Source organism: Lemur catta, chromosome 3 (genome assembly GCF_020740605.2).
Source record: "Lemur catta isolate mLemCat1 chromosome 3, mLemCat1.pri, whole genome shotgun sequence".
Classification (NCBI taxonomy): Eukaryota; Metazoa; Chordata; class Mammalia; order Primates; family Lemuridae; genus Lemur; species Lemur catta.
In genome coordinates this window covers 118,867,132-118,886,112 of record NC_059130.1, presented here as the reverse complement: position 1 = coordinate 118,886,112, position 18,981 = coordinate 118,867,132, and the positions used below count along the sequence as shown (strand labels likewise).

Here is an 18,981-nt window from a genome sequence, read left to right as displayed (position 1 = left end):
CCCAGCAAAGAAAATCTTTTGCTCTCAGCTGGGCTTGGGAACACACTATGTGTCTCCTTATTGCTCCCTTAAAAACAAGTCTTTTCCTTGTTCTCCTTCCTTCCACCCCCTCCCAGGGCTCCTCATTCTCTGCCTTCCCTCCGGGATACAGCAAATGGGACTTGAAGTTTGCAGGGCACTGCTGGGTCTGTTCCTCTGCACTCATGTGTCAGATTTGGCCTCAGATTCTGGCAACACGCACACCCTCCGCTGCTTGAGACAGGTCTCCTGTCTCTCTCTCCTCCTCATAGCTGAGAGTGGCATCCTTCACACCAGAAGCTCCCCCCAGTCCTAACGTCCTCAAGGCCAGTGGAGCCACTGGGAGTCCTCTGACAGACTTGGCCAGCCTGGCAATGGCTCCCCTGAGATCCTGAGCACACGGGGAGTGCTGGGGCAGGAACACCAGCTTGGGCCGTCACTTCTACATAGATGAACTCTTGGGGTATCCAGGGTCACACATACCAGTGTGCCCAGTTGGCAGCCAGCCATGGGTGCAGCTCCCAGGGACTGCACACCAGAGAGACAGAGCAGGGTGGCAGGTAAGCAACAGAACAGGAGCTCCACTCAGCACCCTGAAGTTAGAGGTGTCCCCAACTCAGTTTTCCTCTTTTAAAAAGATAAGGGTAGTGGTGGGTACTGACATGGGTTGAGCACCTGTGTGTTGGGTGGTGGGGCTCATCACATTTCATTTCACAGCTCTCCTGTATTCTTATCTCTCCTATAAGCTGGAAACTTCCTGAAGGCCGGGATTGAGTCTCACCCATCTCTGTCTTCCCAGGTCCTCCATCGGCACACCCTGATGCATGGCAGACTCGGGGCTCACTCCCACGCCTAGGTGGCAATGGCCTCCCTCCTTTCTGGCTTCTCTCACTAACGTGCCCAGCTCCTGCAGCTGGTCCTCATTTGAGGGGTCCTCCTTGGCTCTCCTTGAGTGACAGCAATGCCAATGCCCTCTGAGCCCTGATGGATGGCAATGGGCCAGGGCACTGCCTTGGCTCCACAGGCCCTTTCTCCCTGCAGCCCTCCGGCCAAGGGTGCCAGGCAGACAGCGTGCTGAGCTGGAGGGATGCCCGGTCCCAGGGGCCGAGTGGCTGGCATAGCTCCGGGTTCTGGTGCCACAGAGGTGCATGAAGAAGGAAGGAGGGAGGGAGGGACGGCGCCAGGAGCCTGGGCTTGGCAGCTCCCTCCGGAGGGCACCTGGGGATGCCCTCGAGCGTCCAGAAGGCTGGTGACCCGCCACGGCTGGGCGGACCGGCTGGAGAGCAGCAGGAGTGCGGGCCGGGGAGACTCAGAAACCCAGTTGGCTCGGGGGCGGGGCGGGGGCTCGGCCGGGGCCGCTTGCAGAGGCGGGAGCTGGCCCCTAGGGGGCGCTGCGCCCGCCGCCCCCGCCCGCCGGCGCCGGGGCCCGGCTGTACCACCGCGCGGCGCCCGCAGGGGGAGCGGCGGCCTCGGCGGCGCCGGGCTGCGGGCTCCGGAGACGGCGGCGGGCGGCGCAGCGCGGGCCCTCGCCGGCCAGGCACGCAGGGCCCGGCGGCGCGGGGGCCGGGGGCGCCAGTGGCTGGGGGGCGGCGCGGCTCCAGAGCCTGCCCTGGACACCCCCGCGCCCTGTGGTAGCAGCCGGGACCCAAACAAAGGCGGGCGACAAATAAAAGGCGGCGGCGGCGCCGAGTGCTCCTGGTTTCCAGCCTGGGACCGCGATCCGCGCGGAGCTGCCCGCGCTCTCTGCGCCCCGGAGCGGAGCGGGGAACTCCGCACTCCCTCGGCCCCGGGGAGCTTCCCGGCGACTTCGGTGAGGGGACAGGTCTGCGCCGCGTGGTGGCCGCAGCCCCCGCCCCTCCGGCGCTACCCTTCCCGCGTCCGCGGCTCAGCCCGGCTCAGCTCGGCCGGCCGAGGTGAGTGCGACGGCCGCGGGGCGCCATCCGCTCTCGGGACTGGGGGTGCACTGCTCGGAGAAGGGGACCGGTCCTCCGCGCCGCCCGCACCCCAGCCTGCGCCGGGCCGCGTGTGAAGTTCACTCGCTGTCCTGCCAGCCCGGGATGCGGGCCTCGGAGCCCCCGGGAGAGCCAGCGATGGTGGGCAGAGCCCAGAGCTCGCCCCCCGCGGCCCGGCCCGCGCTCCACGCCAACCCCTGCAGGGCCCGAGCAGCCTCCGTGCGTCCGGTGAGTTTGATGTCCAAAAACGGCGAGGCTTCCGACCTCCGGCCCCCGGCTCGTCCCCGCGGGTGCATAGCTGGTTCCATAAAAGTTGAGCGTCAGTCTGAAGCCGCCCCTGGATCGGGCTCTTGGCCAGGCTAGAGCGGAGGGAGGGGACAAGGAAAGGGTAATGATCCCCTCGCCATCCACCCCTACCTTAGGGCACCCTTGCTCTCGGCGGGACATTTCTCGAGTCCTGGGGCCCAGTTAACCTGCTGCAGGTCCGGCCGGGCTCGTGGGGCTCTAGGGCGGGCCAGGCAGGCGATGGAAGCCGAACGCGAGAGGGTCCCCGGGCTCCACCGAGAACTCAAAGGGGGGTGGAGGTGGGGTGGGCATCCGGGCAGTGGCGTCGATGAGGGTCGGGGAAGATCCCAGTGTGAGCAGCGCCGAGTCCCCTGAGCCAACCCCACCGCTGGGACAACTTTTCCCAACTCCCCCGGGAGCCCGCAGCCGGGCTGGGAAGGTGCCTCCTTGGGGGCTTCCTCTCCTCGGCCCCTCTCTGCTCCTCGCCGGTGCCAGCTTCCCGCTGGGCGCCGGTCCCCGTCGGTCCACGCCCCGGGTCGGCACCGGGGACAGCGCCTCGAGCAGGCCCCGGAGACTCGCAACCCCCGCGCACGCCTGCGGGCCCCGCGCACACTCACCCACCCACGCGCGCGCACACATATCTACAGACCGCTCGAGACCAGTCCACACACATATTGCTAGCCTTCTTGGGCACATACACACCCACCCACAGTCCACAGGCGCACACAATCCACAACAATTCACGCACACGTGGGCAGACACAGACCTCACAAGCACCAGTCCGTGGACCTGGGCAGGATCTTCACCCCAGGTCGGCACTGGAGGCTGCTCTCTCGGGACATACTGACTAAGCCCCCGGCTCCAGAGACCACCGCCTGGTGCTCACACTGGTGCCCAGTGACTCACAAAGCCACTCAGGTTCTGGAGCACAGACACACCCCCACGCCCACTCCAACACACACACACACACACACACACACACACACACATTGCCCTGCTCCTAAGGGGAAAGCATGGGGGACGCAGAGCAAACGCGCCTCCCCACCTCCTACTGCAGACCTCCCGCGGCAAACAGGGAACCCGGCATCTGCCAAATGGAGGGAGGAAGCCGTGGCTCAGTGGAAGCTCTGGGCAGAAGCCCAGCATGGGCAGGTGCCTTGCAGAATCTTGGTTTTAAGCTGAGGGTTCATTTTGCTCGGGTGCCCACTCGCCTTCCTCTAACCTTATTCCAGACACTTCTGCATCAGGGTCCACATTCTTTGCCTGCACTGTTTTGTTTCCCTGCTCTGTTCCCACCCCCAGGCTTATCTTTCACACAAACCCTCTTTTTTGGTCTTTCTAGTCATCCTTCCCAGCTGCCTTCACTTCTCTCCCCAACTTTCCTTAGCCTGGGTCTGACCCTGTCTTTGCTTTGATGCAGGCACAGCTGACCCTTAGGGGGAGCTGACTCCGTTCTCCCAGACTTGCCTTCCCAACTGCAGATTCCGTGCCCCCCTTAGTCTCTCTTTGGAAATCTGACTTTCCCCCACCCATGGCCTCAGCAGCCTTTACCCCCTTCCCCAGCAAATTTTCCAGAGTTATATGTTCTAGAGCCCCCACAGTCTCTCCAAGGGGCCAAGAACCCCTGGAGATTTGGCGTTTGGAAGCATCTTGTACCCATGCTCTGGCTTGCCCTCTGACACCTCTCCCAGAAACTGGGTTGAAGATGGAGGAGCCCAGTGTGAAGCACTGCGCTGGAAATGAGGAGACTGGATCCTAGTCCCAACCGGACCAGAGGCTCCCAGTGTGCTCTTGGCAAATTTCTTCCTTTCTCTGCGCTTCAGGCTTCCCATCTACAAAAGGACAGGACTGGCTGAGGTGACTTTGGGTCACTTTTTGGCCCTAATAATCTGGAACATTGATTCTCTAGTGAGTCTCTTGAGTGTGAATGGGATTGAAAATCGTGGCTCTAACCCTAGAGATCACGGTACCTTTCCCTTAGAGCACCCACCAAAGTCAGCCTCTCCCTCAAGTGAGGAATGTTTAAATGATTTCCTTAGTAGGACCAGAGATGTCAAGTAATTTTCTTGAGATCACACTGCTGAAGTACCATCTTCATTGGGGCAGGCATTGATTGTACTGTCATATCCTCTGCATGAACCGCTGGTTCTGCTGGCAGGTGTTTGGTGAATGAATGAATGAGTAAATGAATGAATAGAAGACTGAAAACTTAAACTTGGGTTTCCTGATCCCCATATCCTTGGAATTACAGTTTAAGCCCTTTCCTCTGATAGTGTAGACATGTTTCCCTCATCTCCCCATCCTCCTCCCTCTACTCCCCTGGTCATTCAAAGGCAGATGGAATTGTCTGAGTTAAGATCTTTCTCCCAAGACGCAGCCTCTGGGCTGGTTGTCGATGGCCACAGGGAAGGGACTGGCTGAAAGCAGCTTTAGAGGTCCTGCCCGGTGAGCAGGGGCTTGGCAATCAGCCCCAAGTCCCTAGACCCCACCAAGCAGCCCGCCCACGGACAGTTGGTTGCTGGCCAGGATCTAAGGCCAGGAAGGAAGACGGCCATTACCACCATTTGGCAGAGCAGCCTCTTCTCGAGCTGTGGATTGCAAAGATAGCCTTTATAGATGAGCAAAGTGAGGTGCTGAGAGAGGAGGTACTTTCCCTGGGGGCAATGAGCCAGCCCACTGGCAGTCACTAAAGTGAGCACTCAACAAAGGGGGAGGGTGGTGGCAGTGGAGGTTGATAATTACAATACTATTGGTGTCGATAACGATGTTAGCATTATTATAATTGGAAGCCCAGTGATTAGCCTCTTTGGTTCCCTTCCCGCTCTTTGAAATTGTTTCCCCACCTGAACCCCTCTCATACTCCTTCCTCCACCCAAATATAGAGAAACTGAGGGCTGGCGCTGTGAGGCAGGGGGGTTCAGTTGTCCAAGCAGTCCTAGCCAAGGAAGAGGGCTTGTCATCTGAAATCCTTTCCCTCCCTGCCCACCCTACCCCCAGCCTAGCGTGTTCCCTGCCAAAGGAGCCGGGAGAGGTGTCAAAGTCTGTCAAAACACCCTTCCAAGCTGGGTTCCAAAGCACCAAAGCTCAGAGAAAATAAATAAAGAGAGCAGTGTCAGCCCAAAATAGAAACATGCACCAACTCACAAATATGCATGTTTTCCAAAAGTCGCATTTCACGGGCAGACAGTGCAGCTCATGCTCCAGCTGCTCGACAAAGGCCAGAGGCAGGGACACTGTCGGACTGGTCCAGGGAAGGTGGCAGAGCCTCCCCCAGCGAGCTCACTCCCTGCCTTGCCGTGCGGAGGCCAGACAGCCGCACTCCGCTCCGCACCAGCTGGAAGGGGCATGGGTGGGAGGGTGGCAATGACTGTGTGTCTGTGTTAGTTAAGGCTCTTGGGAAATAGGCACCAGACAAGGCTGATGGCCTCAGGTCCTCTGCCTTACAGTGAGTGGGAGGTTGGTGATAACAATACCAACAATAATAGCTGCCATGCGTCCACACCTACTGTTTGCATGGACTGTCTCACTTAAGCCTTGTAACCCTCTTATGGCATATGAATTGTCATCCTCATTTAATATATGGGAAAAGCAAAGTTCAGAGAAGTGAAGAGATTTGTCCAAGGTCACACAGCTACAAGAGGTCAAGTTGGGATCAGATTTTGATCTGAGTGAAGCAAAAGCCCCCATTTTGCGCAGTCCCTTGCATTACTGTTTCTGGTTGTTTAGTTGTTCATTCATCCAATAAATAAATATATGTATGTAATATATATATTTTGTTCAAGAAGCCCATTTATGTGATAGCTTTCAAAAGAACATAAATTCCTCTGCCAGAGGGCTGGGGGTAAAGGGCAGTACTGTCACTTGATTTTATCTCTCAGTGTCTTGGGCTGGGTACTCAAGGCTTCTGAGCTATGCTATGCGGGGGCTGAGTCCCCAACCAGGTCTCTGTCCCCAACCATAAGAGTCCAGAATGGGCTCAGGCAGGAGCCCCACTGTGAAGTTTGGACAACTTAACTCTGTAAGAGTTCAGGGCTGTGAGAGGCCTCTGCAGATGCGGAAGTTACTTCAGAGAGGGCAAGTGAGTTGCCTAGCATCACACAGCAGTGGGTGGCAGAGCCTCTGTCTCAGAATCCCAGGCCCGGGTCTTCCCAGGCAGCCAGGCTGACTTGCTTGAGCGTGTGAGAAGCATCCAGACAGCACCAGGGAAGGGATCCGAACCGATGCAGGCGGCCAGCCTAACAACTCCCTTCCAAGTGCAGAGGTGGAGCGCTGCTAGCTTCCCCTGCTCAAGTCCTCCCCTCTTCATCCCCTTTGACATCACACCTGCCCCTGCTGACCTGCCCCAGGTCCCCACCTATTCGCCATCTTGAACAACAATAGCGAATGCAGAACGTTAGCCATGTGCCAGGCACTGTGCCTAACGCTTTTCGTATATGAGCTGACGCAATCCCCACGACCACCCTAAAGGGAAGTGTTCTTAGTCCATTTCACAGTGGAAGTGCCTGCTGCGGCTAGAGAGGTTGAGTCACCTGGTCAAGGTCACACAGCTAGTAAAGAGGCAGGTGGGGCCCAGCAGAGGCCCTGCCAGCAGGTTTGCTCTGGGGCTGAGGATGGGGAAGGTTTGGAGCCAACGCCAAGGGGGCGGAGAAGCTGATGGGCAGCAGCAGGCTATTTATATTACACCTCAGGCTGGTCACACTTGCTGGCATGTGTACCAGCGAAGGCTGTGTCTCTGCCAAACCTGGAAGGAAGAAGCCCAGTGCAGCATCCCGGGACCAGCCCCTGGAAGACAGTAGCGAAACGTAGGGCCTGGGTATGTTTCTCTCTGAACCCAGGGGAGACGGCAGAGAGGGCCTGCGGAACTCCCCGCGCACCCTTGATCCCAGCATCTCACTTCCTTCTGTTTGTTCCTTCCTCTGGGGGAACCAGATTGGGAATGTGGCAGTTTAGAAGTGGCCGTCGGGTGGCAGGTTATGGTCTCGCTGTGTACAGTGAGCTTGACCACTGGGAACTAGGAGGTGGTAAGGACAATGGAAGGCTTGGCTAGGATTTAGGTGCCCGCAGGCACCATCCAGGTCCCTGATGGGGGGCACTCGGAACCAGTGAGTGATGTCCTGGGAGAGTGTCCAGAGGCTTAACCCTCCTCCAGCAGAAAATGCCTTGTCCTTAATCTCCCCCCACCCACAAGCATCTGGTGAGCAGCCCTCCTGTGAGCTGGGGGCTGGGCATACAGACGGGAAAAGGTCTCTGTCTCTGCCCTGCAGAGCCCACCAGAGTCCCCAGCCCCACCCCCGGGCACCTCTTGCCTGGGGAGCGGAGGTGATAGATGATTAGTGATGGCTCACCCAGTCCCCCACTGGCAGTAGATGAGGGACCCAGGTGTCCCTGGGGCTGAGAGGACATGATCCTGGCCAGCGGTCATTCCAGGGTCAGGAGGGAAGTTTCCCAGGGGTGGTGCTCTCAGTACAACGGGGCACTCTCCCCAGTTTGATGTCTGGGTGGGAGATGGGTTCGGTGAGGAAGGCTCTTCCCCGCCCAGCCATCTGCTCAGGGCATCCAACACACACTGGCACCTGGATGATGTGTCCTTTGCCAAACCTTGTTCATAGAGGAGACATGACTGCCAGCTGGAAGCCGCTCCCGCCGTGAAGGAGTATGTGATGATGTCGTCTCTGGGGAAGGTGGCTTAAACAGCGCTCAGGCTCGGGAAGGTCGTGGCAAATTGGTGTTCCTGCGAGGTCTGGGAAGGAGCATGTGCCTCTCCCACCCCGCGACCTTTGCACTGTCCTAGAGGACGTGTTCTTCGCTGGGGAGCTCTGCAGGGCGATCACTCCCATGATAATGATAATGATAATGATAATGATAGTAAGTTAACATATTTTGAATGTTTACTACCTGCCAGGCACTGGGCTCAGAACTTTATAGATATTATCTTGTTTCATCTTCATACCTGCCCAGCAAGGGGGATAGCAGCATTATCTCCATTTTAAGCATGAGAAATGTGAAGTGCAGAGAGAGTAAGCGGCTTACTAATAAGCAACAAGGACAGAATCCAAACCCAGGCTGGCTGACGGCGGGTGTCATGAACACAGCCACCACACAACCAGCAAGGCCCACGCTTCGGCCTTTGTGTTAACTTGATTGGGGTCTTTAAGGATGACTATGATTGAAGCCAAAGTGCCCTTTGGATCCTTCAGTAATCTGGGTAATTTGTACATTATAGACTTGGGCTGTGTTCTGATTGTTGGGGTGACGGGTGTTGACCATTTGCTTCTTGACTGCCAAGCCACCGAACAGATCACTCTGTGGATGTCCAGATGTGGGCAGCATCTGACAGACTGGCAAGACTTTGCTGGCTTTCATCCAGATGTTTCCTCTTTTCATTCCATGTAGACACAGCTGGGACTTGCATCCCTCTGGACGTGATTGCATGTGGGCAATTTCTGGTTGAAAAGTATTTACTGGTTTTAAAGTATCATCTTGCGACTTCACAAAGGCAAGATGTTGGTCTGGGTTCCTTCCTGCCATCCCGATCTGAGAGGCATTAGGCTAAGCTAGAGAGAAATCAGGCTTTGGAAAAGTGACAGCAGCCGGAGGAGGAAAACCCCTGCTTCCCCTCTTTAGCCACAGAAGCTGGGAAGAGGCTGCTGCACCGAGTGTTGCAGGCAACCAGCACTGCATGTTCCCTACAAGGGTTCCTGGCTTGCTGACCTGGTGTTCTGGAGACTTTGAGCAGATGATCCCGGAATAACAGAGCCAGGAATTTGTGATGAACAGAATCTGTCAGCCAAGAGGCATTCTCGGGCAATAACGAGCATGAGAATAGATCTGGGGTGAGAAGGTTTTTGCAGCCTTCAGGAGGAAAGGAGTTCAAGACATTGCAAAGATTATGATGATTTAACAGAAAGTCCCTTTTCATATATAGCAAGCACCAACAAGTGAATGAAATAAGGCAATGAATGAATGAATGAATGGACCAATTGGTAAATGTGTGGATTTGTAAATGGGGCCAATGGACTTTGACAGTCAAGGCTTTGATTTGGCAGGGCCTGATCCCAAGTACTGACAAAGGGAAGGGTCCTGTTCTTGTCCCCACCCCCCAAATTTGAAAGGACTTCCCCCACCCCAGGAAAAGCAGAGGAGCTGCCCTGTTCTTTAGGGGAGGGGCCCTGGGACAGAAAAGCCTGGGCCGGTGGGGGGGGGGGCTTTGGCTCTGTCCCTTCCTGAGGGGACGGGAAGAAGAGGCAGCTGAGCCCAGGTCTGGGGTGATGGGGTGGCTGCCACTGCTGCTGCCACTGCTCAGAGGTTGCTCAGATGCTCCAAGGTGTGCTCATAGGGAACTGCCTGGGGGAGAGGAGGCAGCTGCCCTCCGCACCATGGCCTTGCCTGGGACAGCATTTGAATAAGAATCAATTGCTTCATCCCTGCTCTCACCAACCTAAAATACTAAGTAGGTTATTTCTCCCTCTGCAGATCTGCTATCAAAGCATACCCAGGCTTCCCCTCGCCAGCTGGTTCCCCCCTGCCCTGGAGTAATGAGGGGCCCAGAACATCCTTGGCTCAGGGTTGGGGAGAGGTGGCCTGACTCCCTGAACCTTGCCCCCTCACTGCACATCCCCCTACCTTATTCTGCAGGGCCCTCTGGTCATGGGGCCCCCCTGCCTCCTGGCTGTGGCATGGATTGGAATCCAGGAGGCTGAAAGCTAAAGGAGGAATCTACAACCCTCCTCACCTTCCCAGCTGGCTCCCCAGCCCTAAGCCACCCCACCTTCTTTCCTGTCACACTCCTGTGTCCTGGCCCTATGGGGACTCCAAATGACAGAATTGGGAGGTACCTGAAAGCTCATTGAGTCCAGCCCTCCCATTTGACAGAAGGGCAAACTGAGGCCCAGGGAGGAGGAAAGACTTGCCCGAGTTCACAAAAAAATAGGAGACAGAGCCCTGTTACCATGGAAGGATTGGTGTGCGTGTATGTGGTGGGGAGGAGGAGTTTAGACTTTGGACAAAACTTCCCCATGAAGGGGGGTGGGGTGCAGGGAAGGGGTCTGGGATTCTTGAGCCCAGATAGCTTCAGTGGGTCTCTCCAGGCCTCTGGTGCTGGGAGCAGCAGTTCTTAGTTCCTGGGGCCCCGACCTTCCCAAGCATTGTGTGAGAGAGGCAGGAGAGTTGGGGGAGCACCCGAGGACCCACTCTCCCTCCTGGGCTCTCTGCTCCAGCTGCTCAGCACCGACCCCGACTCCTGTCTCCACAGGCAGCTGCGTGGTCACGGACGGTGGGCTGAGGCTGAGGCCAGTGCCAGACTGCCCAGTGTCAGGGCCTCCCTGCTGGTGCCAGGTGTGAGGGTACTGAGCCCACTGCCTGGACTGACACCTGCTCCCCACTATACTTGCCTGAGCTGTCACTCAGCAGGGGAGCCAGGAAGCCTTCCCCGGAGCCACTGACCTGTGCAGGCTCTGCAGGTGAGATTTCACCTGACACCCTAGATGCGGAAGTTGAATGTCAGTCCCTGATATTTCCACCCTCCTCCCTTCCCTGGGACCCACTCTCCCAGCCAGTGCTGTACCTAGACTGCAGCCAGAGTGGCTCAGGGGCAAACGCTGTGTGTGTGTGTGTGTGTGTGTGTGTGTGTGTGTGTGTGTGTGTGTGTGTGTGTCTGCCCCAGTAGGGGGTCTGGAGGGCTGACTTGAGGACTCAGAGTTTTCAAACATGTAAGGCTCAAGTAAAATCTGCTACAGTGAGAAGAGTACTGGGCTCATCAGAAATCAGGTTCAGGCCGGGCGCGGTGGCTCACGCCTGTAATCCTAGCACTCTGGGAGGCTGAGGCGGGTGGATCGCTCGAGTCAGGAGTTCGAGACCAGCCTGAGCAAGAGCGAGACCTTGTCTCTACTAAAAATAGAAAGAAATTATCTGGCCAACTAAAATATATATATAGAAAAAATTGGCCGGGCATGGTGGCGCATGCCTGTAGTCCCAGCTACTCGGGAGGCTGAGGCAGAAGGATCGCTTGAGCCCAGGAGTTTGAGGTTGCTGTGAGCTAGGCTGACGCCACGGCACTCACTCTAGCCCGGGCAACAGAGTGAGACTCTGTCTCAAAAAAAAAAAAAAAAAAAAAAGAAATCAGGTTCAAATAAGTCCTTTCCTTTCTTGAGCCTCACTTTTCTTGTTTGCAAATTGGAAATAATTCTTAGCAGGAGAAAACCTATAGGAAAATGATCTGCACGCTCCAAGTTGCTGCACAGATGCAGCATCATTCAATCCCTCCGGTCTGAGGATCAAGGATGGGAAGAAAAATTGCTCTGGCTTGGGGACGCGAGGGCCACCCCCACCGTGCGCCTGTTTCATCAGCTGCTGCCTCTTAACTCTCCACAAGCCCAGGCAGCAAGCAGAGGATGGGGGAGCCCCAAGTTCTCAGAGGGAGGGAGATTTGCCCTGAGGTTCTCACTTCCTTTCCAGGCAGTGAGGCTGGGGGTGCAGCCCCCGCCCAGAGCCCCATCCCGGACCGGTCATGGGGGCCCCTCTGCAGGTTTGAGCATTTTGCCTTTGTATCTTGCAGCCTCCAGTCTACTCTCTAGCTTCTCACTGGGTGCTGTGGAAGACTTCTGCAACGTCCCTGGAATTGTGGTCTGGGAGTGCTAGGACTGGGGCAGGGGCGGGGGAGTGGGGGGCGGGGGCAGTCTCCAAGACCTTCCCCAGAGCTAGGAACTGGCAGGTGGCACCCAGCACATGGCCTGACCCCTGCGTGTGGCCCCCTCCAGTTATTCAATAGCCTCTGAATAGAGGAGAAGGGACCCTCCCCAGTCCCCAGCATCCAGCTCCCCTTGCTCTGCCTCCCCCAGTAGATAGCAGCTGAGAATCAGAGGCAAAGGGTTAGAGGGTATCTCTTCCCACCAGAGACATTAAGTGACTTGTTCTAGGTCGCACAGCAGGCCCCAGTGGCAGGGCAGGTCCCTACTCCCAGCCCCTGGGGCCACTTTTGCTGCCAAGGTGCTGATTCGCTGCTTCTTCCCCACCCCACCCCCCAGGCCCTGAACTTGGGCGAGCTGGAAGAGCCTGAGAAGCTAGGGGAGTTGTTTTACATATCTGTTAATCGGGTCTCCGAGAGAAAAGAGCCCCGAGCTCACCAGCCAGGAAGGAATCCAATTTGGATTTTATGGCCGTGGTTATTGGTCATATATTGTGGGGATCTTTTTGTTGTTTATTAACCCAGCAGTCTGGGGGCTGGGGAGCTAGACCAGCTGCTGGGCCCAATGGGTCCTTCGGGCTTGGCAGCTGCAGTCTCCAGCCTCACTGGGGGACTGAGGGTGGGGGAGGGGTGGTGGGTGGAGATGGGCTGGATGGGGTGGCCAGGCCTGCAATGAGGGTTTCCTGGAACTTTCTGACCCTTCAGGCCAGGGGCATCTGGGAGCCTGGTCATATTTCACGGGCTCTGTGAGCATTGCTGGTTTTATTAAGCTTTTATTGTCTCTTTCTCAGTGGTGCCGAGGCTGCTTCGTGAGCTCCAGGATCTGGGGCTGATGTGTGTGGGTGTCGAGGCCTGTGCCGCGCAGGTGGGGGTGGGGCGGGGGGAGATGCCAGCGTGGGTCAGTCGGTGGCATTGCTTTTGGCAGCAGAGTGCAGGTGGCTAACAGGACGGGCTCTGACACCACTTCCAGAGGTTCCGATCCAGCTCCACCCCTGCAAGCGGACTTATAGGGCAATGGTGGGATCAAAGATGACATAAATTAGAAAGTACCTAGCATGTGACACACAGTAGTGCTCAGTGGACGATAAACTCCCCGTGTGAGCCCCTTGCAAGGGGCCTCAAGATAGTAAGCCCTCGGCCTTCCATTTCCTTCCACTGCCCGGGCCCACCAGGAAGAGCTGTTTGGCAGACCTGGGTGGGCTCTTTGTGTCCCCTCTCTGGTCACAAAGTCCTGTTCCTGGCCCAAATGCCGTCATTTCTTCCCTCCCCATGGCTGGAGGAAGAGACCCTCCGGGAACGAGCCCTGGCCTGAGATCCAGCAGCCTGATTCCATCCCCAGAGCACCTGGGCACCCCCCCGGGGGGAGGCCAGAGGCTACACACCTGCTGAGGGCACCCCCCCCCCCGGGGGGGGAGGCCAGAGGCTACACACCTGCTGAGGGAGCCGCTGGGAACCGGGGAGGTGAAAAATGGTTCTGGGGCACCTGCGTCTGAATCACCTAAGGAGGTGCTTTAACTACAGATTCCTGGGCCCACCTCCTCAGTGTCCAATCTTGTGTCTGGTCCTGGAATTTACATGTTAACAGGTGTACACAGGCCGGGCATGATGGCTCACTCTTGTAATCCTAACACTCTGGGAGACCGAGGTGGGAAGATTGCTTGAGGTCAGGAGTTGGAGACCAGCCTGAGCAAGAGTGAGACCCCGTCTCTACTAAAAATAGAAAAATTAGCCGGGCATGGTGGCGCATGCCTGCAGTTCCAGCTACTCGGGAGGCTGAGGCAGGAGGATGGCTTGAGTCCAGGAGTTTGAGGTTGCTGTGAGCTATGATGATGCCACTGCACTGTAGCCTGGGCAACAAGAGTGAGACTCTGTCTAAAAAGAAAGCCAAAAAACAAGTATACCCAGACTCTGACTCACATTAAAGTCCTCTGTTGTGGAGAGAGTCTGCTCCAGCCGCCTGGTAGACCTGCCCACAGCAGGGGCTCTTGCCCTCTAAGAAGTTCAGGATGATCATACTGGCTACTGTGATTCAGCAAGGGGGGTGGTGTCACCATCCCCACTTTACAGATGAGGAAACTGAGATTTGCCCAAGATGCCTGGCTAGTGGCAGAGCCAGGGTTTGGATCCAGGTCTGGCACCTGCACAGTCTATGCTAGTTCACCCCCTGCCCTCGAAATCAGGCCGGGTTGCTCTCAGCCTCTGATTTCCCTCTTAGCATTGGGGGCCAGTTCTGTCCCACCGAGCCCGCTGGAGAGAGGACACATGAAACAGGGAAAGTGATAGTGGCTGTTGTGCCCATTAATGCTGGATTCCTCTGGTGTTGGCCAGGATGTTTCCTCGGGTGATATATTGACCCGAGCAAAGCTTGTTTGCCTGATATATATTGAGCTGTTGGGTTTATGAGTCAGCGCCCACAGTTTCCTCACCAGCTGTCAGGTCGGGGAGGCCAGCCGTCCTTCACCCACTCCATCCCTGCAGCCCGCTCTCCTCTGAGAGATGGGGCTTGGCAGGCTCACCACAGAGCCCCCCACAGCTCCCACCCCACCCCCACCTGGGCTCCCTGTCAATAAGCCCAGCTTTTCTTTGCTGAGAGGATTGGTCGTGTGAATTTCCTGCCAGCAAATGGAGCCAACAAAGACCATGTTTCTTGATGGGGCAGCAGGTGGGGGGGCGGGCAGGAGCAGGTGCCTAAGTCAGCCACAGCCACAAAGCCAGGTTTCCCCAGGGCGGGGGCAGGGAGGATGGGACAGCAGACTTAGGATCTTCTTGGTGCGGGGAAGGGCTCGGACAGGTGTGGAAAGTCACTCAGCCACACCCCTCCTCTATGGATTTGGGGGACACCTGGCTCTGCTGCCATTGTCATCTGAGATCCTGGGTAGACTTGGGACTTCTTGAAAGAAGACTCTGGGAGGCCCTGGGCCCCAGCTGCTGGGATGAGGCTTTCTGCTTTGCACCCACTTTTCCTCTGGGGTTCTCCGTGCCCCATTGTAGTAGCCAGGATTCCCCAGAGAAAAAGAACCAATAGGATATAAATATACACATGTGTACACACACACACACACACACACACACACACACACACACACACACACGCAGAGAGAGAGATCTATTATGAGGAATTGGCTCATGTGATTACCGAAGCTGAGAAGTCCCAAGATCTGCAGGCAGCAAGTCTGAGGCCTAGGATAGCCCCAGGTGTAGCTCCAGCCCGGGGCTGAAGGCCTGGGGACCAGTGGGGCCGGTGCTACAAGTTCCATCCACAAGCTGGCAGGCTCAAGACCCAAGAAGAGCCAATGTTTCAGGCCAGAAAAGACCCATGCCGCGCCCACACGGTCAGTCCCTCTCTCGTTCTGTCCAGGTCTTCCCTTGGTTGGCCGAGGCCTGCTGCGTTGGGGGGCATCTGCAGCACTCAGTCTACGGATTCCGATGTTAATCCCACCCAGAAACGTCCTCACAGACACACCCAGAATCGGGGTTGGCCAAATGTCTGGGCATTCCATGGTCCAGTCAAGTTGACACATGAAATTAATTGTCACAACCATGTCCATTTTGAAGGGGGTGGAGACTTTATGCCATGCCCTGAGTTGTCACCTGCTGAAAGCAGAATTGCTGAGACCTGGGCGATTTTAGGTCTTACAGGGATGGTGCAAAGTTGCTAAAGGCCAGTGTGGCTTTCTGCAGTGAGTGCTGACATCTTGGCTCTCAATGAACGCACGGGCTGCCTGGAAAGGCCACAGGAGCCCAGGTTTTGAGATCAGTAGACCTGAGGTTCAAACTCTAATTCTGACGCTTTTTCGCTGTGTGACCACCAGGGGGTCACTTAACCTCTCTGATTCTGATTTTTCTTCTGTAAAATGGGGATCCTCCTAATGCCTCCCTTGCAGGGCTGATGCGAGGATGACGGACGATGCATAAGGAGTACTGGGCATGCGGTAGATGCAGACCTAATTATTATGTTATAATTATCTTAATGGGCATTGGAGTTTCTGCATTGAGCTAGCTGGGCATTTAGCTCCATCCCATGTGCGTGATTTTGCCCCAATTTCACCACCATGTCTCCAGTGCTTCTCCAGCCATCTGGCCTGAGATGGAGTGTCAGGTCTCGGGGAAGTGTTTGGGATTCTGGGTGGCAGGCACATAGCCAGGGCATCTGGAGGATGACAGATTCTCAGCAGTGAGAGTCAGGACTTAGGAAGTGATATCCAGGAGGCACTAAGGCCTCCTAAACTTTCTTCCCTTCTCTAGAGCTGTTCAGCTCAAAAGATTTCATTTTGAACTTCTGCCCAAATCTCTTGCCCCAAAGGCAAGAGAATCAAAGACCTGGAGATGTTCACAGGCCAGAGCTGGACCAGGAAGGCAAAATGCCCCGAGTCAGGAAGGAAAAGCTGATTAGCTCCTAACTGCCATTAAATTATATATACATATATGTATTTTAAGTCAAATCTGCATGTCTAATGTGATTTTTTGATTACATTTTAATAGTCTGGCTGGGATGGAGGAATGGAGAAGGGTTCTGTCATCCTCTGCCAGGCGGAGGGAAGTTGTCAACAGGCCGCAGGGAGGTGCAGGCACGGGCCGCAGCCCTGGGAGCCCTGTTGCTCTGGAGAAGAGCGATGCCTGCAGGGGGCTGGGGGTGTCTTTGAGTCAACACCACCTCCCACCTAAGCCCTGTTCTGTCCAAATGGGGACATCCATCTGGCTTGTGACTTGAAGAATGCCTTTTTCCTTAGGCTTTAAAAATAGCTTTCCTATTTTGGCTCGTTGGGTCCACATGCCATCTTCTCCAGGCCTGGGTGTTCCCTGGGGCTGCCAAAAATTGCCCCCAGAATCTGGTGATGGAGTAGAATGAAAGCTTCGAGCCAGGCGTCCTGGTCCCGCCATCAATAAGATGACCCTGGGTGAGTCCCTTCTCCTCTCTGAGTGTCAGTTTCCCCATGTGTAAAAGGAAGGCGTTGGACTAGGTAGGCGCTGAGGTCCATTCTGGGTCTGATGGGCAATGGTCTACTTCCTGCTCATCTAAAGACCCCGCTCTCCACCTCAGGGGAACAGGCGATTCCACACGCATTCACCCATGGGCATTTGCCAGCTGCCTCTGTCCCCAAGGTCCTTCTGCTTTCGCACTGGGATCTCTCCTGCTGCAACTTAAGCCAGCTCTCCTTGCTTTCTGTCCTTGGAGGAGACAGCACTCCCCTACATAATGCCTATTGTAGTAACTCCTCAAAGAGTTGAAGGCTGTTAGCAGAATCCCTTCCCCCGACATACACACACATTCTATTTTTAAATAACATTTATTTCTGATTCTAAAAGTAAGGCTATACCTGATCATTGCAGAAAAATTGGAAACAGACAAGTATAAAGGAGAAAATAAAAATCACCTATAATCCTTCCGAATGGATAACTGCTATTAATGGGTTTTAAAAATACCGTATATATGCAGATTTTTTTTTCTGTTGTAAAATTGGGATTTTGCTGCAGATGTGGCTTTGTGTTGCTCCAAGCCTGGCCTTGAAACTGGGTGAGGTTCTTCTTTTGAGGCTCCCTAGAGTCTGCTGTTCCCTTTTAGGCAGCTGCGCCAGCTGCCTTTCCCAAGAGGAGGAAGACCTCATTCCGTGGACCTGCATCCCCCTTGGTTCGTGGGCCCCTGGGAGGCCCAGGGTTTAAGTTTTGACCACCTCTGAGTGTGACTGTGTGAAGGAGGACACTCCCAGGGCTCACCCTAGTGGGAGACCATAAAGGCCTGATCACAGCTCCCCTTCCCCTAGATCACAGTCTTCCTTTGGGCTCCCTGTCTGCGTCAGTGACAGGGACCGCAGGAGCCACCCTTGGTTCCTTTCCACCGAGCAGCTGGAGCTCCTCGCTAAGCTAATCAATTCCCATCATTTGAGAAAGGAAAACAAATTTACGATTTGCTGCCCCTCCTGCCTGCTGTGGAGGGGCCTGCGGAGGGGGCTGCCGGCTGAGGCATTGGTGTCAGATCCCCACCCACCAGCCAGGCCTCAATGTAGGGGAGGGACTCTTGTATGGCACCTGCCCTCCTTAGCCCCAGACCAGGGACTTGGGTGGCTGGGGCTCCTTGGAGACTCTGGGGGTGTCACAGCTGGAAGGACCTGGGCCTTAGCCACCCCACTTCAAGATAAGGGAGACAGGGTGGGACATACTCAGGGCCACATGGAAAGCTGGTGGCAAAGCCAGGCCTGGAGACATGTCAGTTGACCACCAGTCTGGCGTGATTTCCCACATGGACTGGGAAGGCAGTCCTGTCCTTCCTGTCCAGGGGGGAGTTTTATTGACTACCTAACCCAAGTGCTTCCTTTTCCTTCCTTCATTCAATGAATATCTGCCAAACACTGACTTCTCCCCCTCCCCACCCTCCAGGGGTATTTTTAGCCACGGGAACCCAGCCAGGAACATGACCGCCAAGTCCCTGCTCCCTTGGAGCTCAAGTCTACTGGGCTGTGGGGCTCCCACTGGGAGGTGGAGTGTCTGGGCCTCATTTTCTGGTCACTTAAATCCAGCAAATGCTGTCTGCAGGGCATGGAGTCACATATATGGAACAAGGCCCCATTGTAATTGTTCCAGTGCTGTCACTATGTAACAAAAACATCCCCAAATGCAATGATGTCTAACAACCACTGGATCACACTCGTGGATTCTGTGATTGGGACAGGGTGCAGGACAGTGTGGATTAGCTCTACTCCATGGTGTCTGGGCCTCAGCTGGGAAGACTTGAAGGCTGGGGGTTACTCGATGAGTGGGGGCTGGAATATCTGGAGGCAACTTCACTCAAGTGTTCACATCACATGGCACTGATGCTCCTACATGTGGTCTCTCTGCATGGATAATTTGGGCTTTCTCCAGCATGGTGGTTGGGTTCCAAGGAGAGCCAGGAATGTCCTGAGAGAGCCAGGTGGAAGCTGCATCTCCCTTTAGTACCTGGCCTCACAGGTCAGAGAGCACTGTCCTACCATAGCCCCCAGCCCACCCAGATTCGAGAGGAAGGAAGGCAGACATTCCTTTCCTGATGGGAAGAGTGTCAAAGTCGTA

The 18,981-nt window shown here is 55.8% G+C and overlaps 1 protein-coding gene across 1 annotated transcript in view; it reads left to right on the top strand.

Annotated features, from left to right (window-relative positions):
* Positions 1 to 1,715: 1,715 nt before the first annotated feature.
* Positions 1,716 to 18,981, top strand: part of DISP3 (dispatched RND transporter family member 3) — a 52,077-nt gene continuing 34,811 nt past the window's right edge. The window contains exon 1 of the mRNA XM_045546140.1: positions 1,716 to 1,931. The gene's annotated coding sequence lies outside the window, so the exon portion shown is untranslated. The remainder of the gene's footprint in view (positions 1,932 to 18,981) is intronic.